The 3,489-nt window shown below is 38.5% G+C and overlaps 1 pseudogene; it reads right to left on the reverse strand.

Annotated features, from left to right (window-relative positions):
* Positions 1-904: 904 nt before the first annotated feature.
* Positions 905-2,344, reverse strand: LOC121984097 (annotated as a pseudogene).
* Between the last annotated feature and the right edge of the window lie 1,145 nt (positions 2,345-3,489).

Here is a 3,489-nt window from a genome sequence, read left to right on the forward strand (position 1 = left end):
ATCATCATTGTTGTCAACATCAACAACCTATATTTGTCCCAACTCTTTGGGGTCAGATACAATAACCCAAACCCAATGACTTCAATGAGATAATATTATTGTCACAAACATATATGAAGATTCACGAAGTACCTCCTATTAGAATACCACACTAAAATTTATTGGCTAACTACTTAGGATTCAAAAGCTTGATCTGCTAGAAAAGTGACCACTCTTTATATTTATATACTTAATAGATATGATCTGCTAGGAGCATTAATGTAAGGGCATTAAATGAATAGGTACTCAAAGAATTCACTCTTAGCAACAAGAGACACAGGTAGCACTTAGACATGTTAGTTCACAGCATGCTTTATGTCCTGGATTTTGGTGCCTGACCATAACCAAGTTTGAATACTTCCAACTATCTCAAATTCCATTTGAAATCTATTAATGAAACTTCACGCGATTATATCAAACATGACAGCAACTTTAGACCAAAGCCTAATTGGCAATGAGTATAGATAGAATACCCAAACTGATAATACAACAGCATAGAGCTCGAAGCTCATGGTCCCAAAGAAGAATAGAACCACATTAAATCTACTAGTCTACATAATAAAGATTATTTCCACAACTTAAATGTGTGACCATAAGATCAGTAAAACTCCCCTTTTTGTCACTAACAATAACCATAATAAAAGAAAAACTTTAAATTTTTCCGAGGATAATACAAATTTGGTATCTCAAAACTTAAATTTTTTCCAATCAGTAATACAAATTTAGTATCACATGCATTTACGATTTACCCTCTTGTACTGCTTTGGCTAGCAATATACTTGTACACTTTATTTTTGCTACCATATCAAATGGTAATAAGAGTGTGAGTGTCCATGGACCAACAAACATGCCGAGGGAGGGTTAGTTACTCAAAAAATTTTTCACCTGTTGCGAATAGTAAAAAAAAAAGAAAGAACTAAATATGTAGAGATAGGTTGGGATCAAGAAGACATTTTTCCAACATTCTATGCTTGTAAGATCCATATCAGCTGACTTTGCGCCCTCCAAGATCCTTCCGGTGAGCCCGACGCCAACGATACCAGCTAAGGTCCCGGCGGTATTCGAAACTCCCATAACAATTCCTGCATATCACGGAGCCACGTCCATGTGATTTACAGCGAACCCGGCTCTTCCAAGTGTTAAGAATCCAAGAGAAATCGAAGAGCATATGACAGTCCAGGAGGGATTCTTGAATAGTGGAATGGCCATTAGAGCAAGAGCTGCAATGACAAAGCCGATGGTGTTGAGAAGCTTCCGAGTCTTGGTCACTGATAAGAACCTTCCTGTGATTAAGTGATCAGCTAAAATCCCTCCTGTGTTTGAGAAGATGAACATGTTGAAGTAAGGAATCATCTTAGAAGATCCCATGTCCTGAAGACTGAGCTGAAGGCCGAGTTCAAAGTACGTTGGCAACCAGTTCATTAGTACGTACAGTGCATAGTGAAAGGTGAAGTTGTTTACCATGATTGCCCAAATCGATAAGTTGAAAATTATTTTCTTCCAAGGAATTTTAGTGAAGCGCCTCAGGTTTCCAGCACTTGGGATTTTCTTTTCTCTTGAAATAGGCAAGTTGTGCTCTCCGAAACCTGCAGCAGCAGCTTTGGGATGTTCGGAACGAACTGGATCACTAGAAAACCTAAACCAGAGAAATGACCATATGATACCCAGAGCTGATTCAACCATGAAAACTGACTGAGGTCCCTTGTTTTTTACCAGACTTGGCAACACAAGCATACCACCAGCTGCTCCTAGGTACATCCCGGATGTCGTAAGAGAAACAGAACGCGAGCGCTCATGGGGAGGGGCCCATTGTGCTAGAATTGTGTGAATGGAGGGGAATATAAAGCCTTGTGCCACACCTAAAAGGAAGAGGGCAACAACCATCATATTCACTTTACCGGCATCTAGTGGAGCAAATGCACATGTTAGCGACCACAGCAAAAACGAAAACAACAGAACTCGTCGTCCTCCAACATATTGTGCAGCCAAACCCCCAGGCACTTGTGACACAACATATCCATAGTAGAATACCGAAAGTATTAGACCCTTGCTTGATTGATTCACACCAATGCTATCTGCAGCCGCTGTGTACGCAATTGAAAATCCTATTCGCTCTAGATAGCACAGACTTGTGCAGATAAAGGTTAATAAAATGATACTGTACCGCTTTGGAAATCTCATCTTCTTCAACAGTTCCATTAGTTTATATCATGGAGTATATGCGCATGTATTCAAATTTAACTCCTTGTGTCATTATTGTTCTTCAACAAAGATAATCCTGCACTCTTCTCTCACTCTGCATGATTTGGGAATATTGGCATGTTAAAGAAGACAATTAAACAAAATTATCTTAGTCTAAAGGACTTGAAGCAATCTTCATAAACAAAATTAAAAAATCTGAAGCCATGGATGGCCATATTACAGAAGATAATTATGGAATCTTACTGAAGCAACAAAAAGCTGACAATTGATAATCAATTGGAAAACACACCACTGGATGAAAAATATACAGATGAAACTGATCAACATTCTGATTGAGTCAGCACAAACAAAATGAAGGGCTTTCTACTAGGACAATCAAGCCATTGGAAGAAGACTAATTTGTTGAGATTTATTTTCTTAATAATGTATGTATTTATGTGTGTTTTAGATTGATGTGGCGGTTTTGGGCAGTCGATAGTGCATTAAGACATGCAGGCTATTAAATCACTATGCATTGCAATCTGAGACACGAGATTCATTTTCATATCAGTAGACTTAAGAGTTGATGTTGCAGATGAAGTTTTGAACACCAAAAGAGTTCAGTAATAGTCCAGTCTTGTACCAAATTTACAACTTCAATGATTTAGGAAGATAGTCCAGTCACTGGAAACAAAAGTCCAGTCTTGATTATAATCCGGTTGTAAAACTAGTTAAAATGGTTTAGGCGAGGTAAGAAATATCAGTAATTGATTTAACATCCAAAATGTCAATTGAGTGATAGATTTACGGAAATCTAGAAGAAAACATAGGGAAGAGATGCCATAAACTATAGGGAAGGAGATGCCCTAGGGTAGGAGATGCCAGAAACCATAGGGCAGGAAACCAACCTTGTTGAAGAGCTGATGGGGTTGCATGATCGAATTGGTTAGAGACGGCGGCCTCAAACTCGAACTCCTAGAAAGCACTTGCCTCTTTTTCCTGTGGGCATGAAACCTCAAAGAGGAAGACACGACGCTGCTGGGAAAGGAAAGAAGGGGGGTGAGGGAAGACATGCGCGCGACCGAAAGGAAAGGAAGCTGAAAATACAAAGGCGACGATGGAAACCTAGCTCTCGGCTGAAAGGAAAAGTAGAAGAGATGATAGAAAAATATTATAATCAGTTCAAACTTATTACTTCCGCACAGAAGTATATGAATTTTATTTTGAGTTATTACTTCATCAAATATAAATTATGAAATAAAATATTAG

This window comes from Zingiber officinale, chromosome 5B (genome assembly GCF_018446385.1).
Source record: "Zingiber officinale cultivar Zhangliang chromosome 5B, Zo_v1.1, whole genome shotgun sequence".
NCBI lineage: Eukaryota > Viridiplantae > Streptophyta > Magnoliopsida > Zingiberales > Zingiberaceae > Zingiber > Zingiber officinale.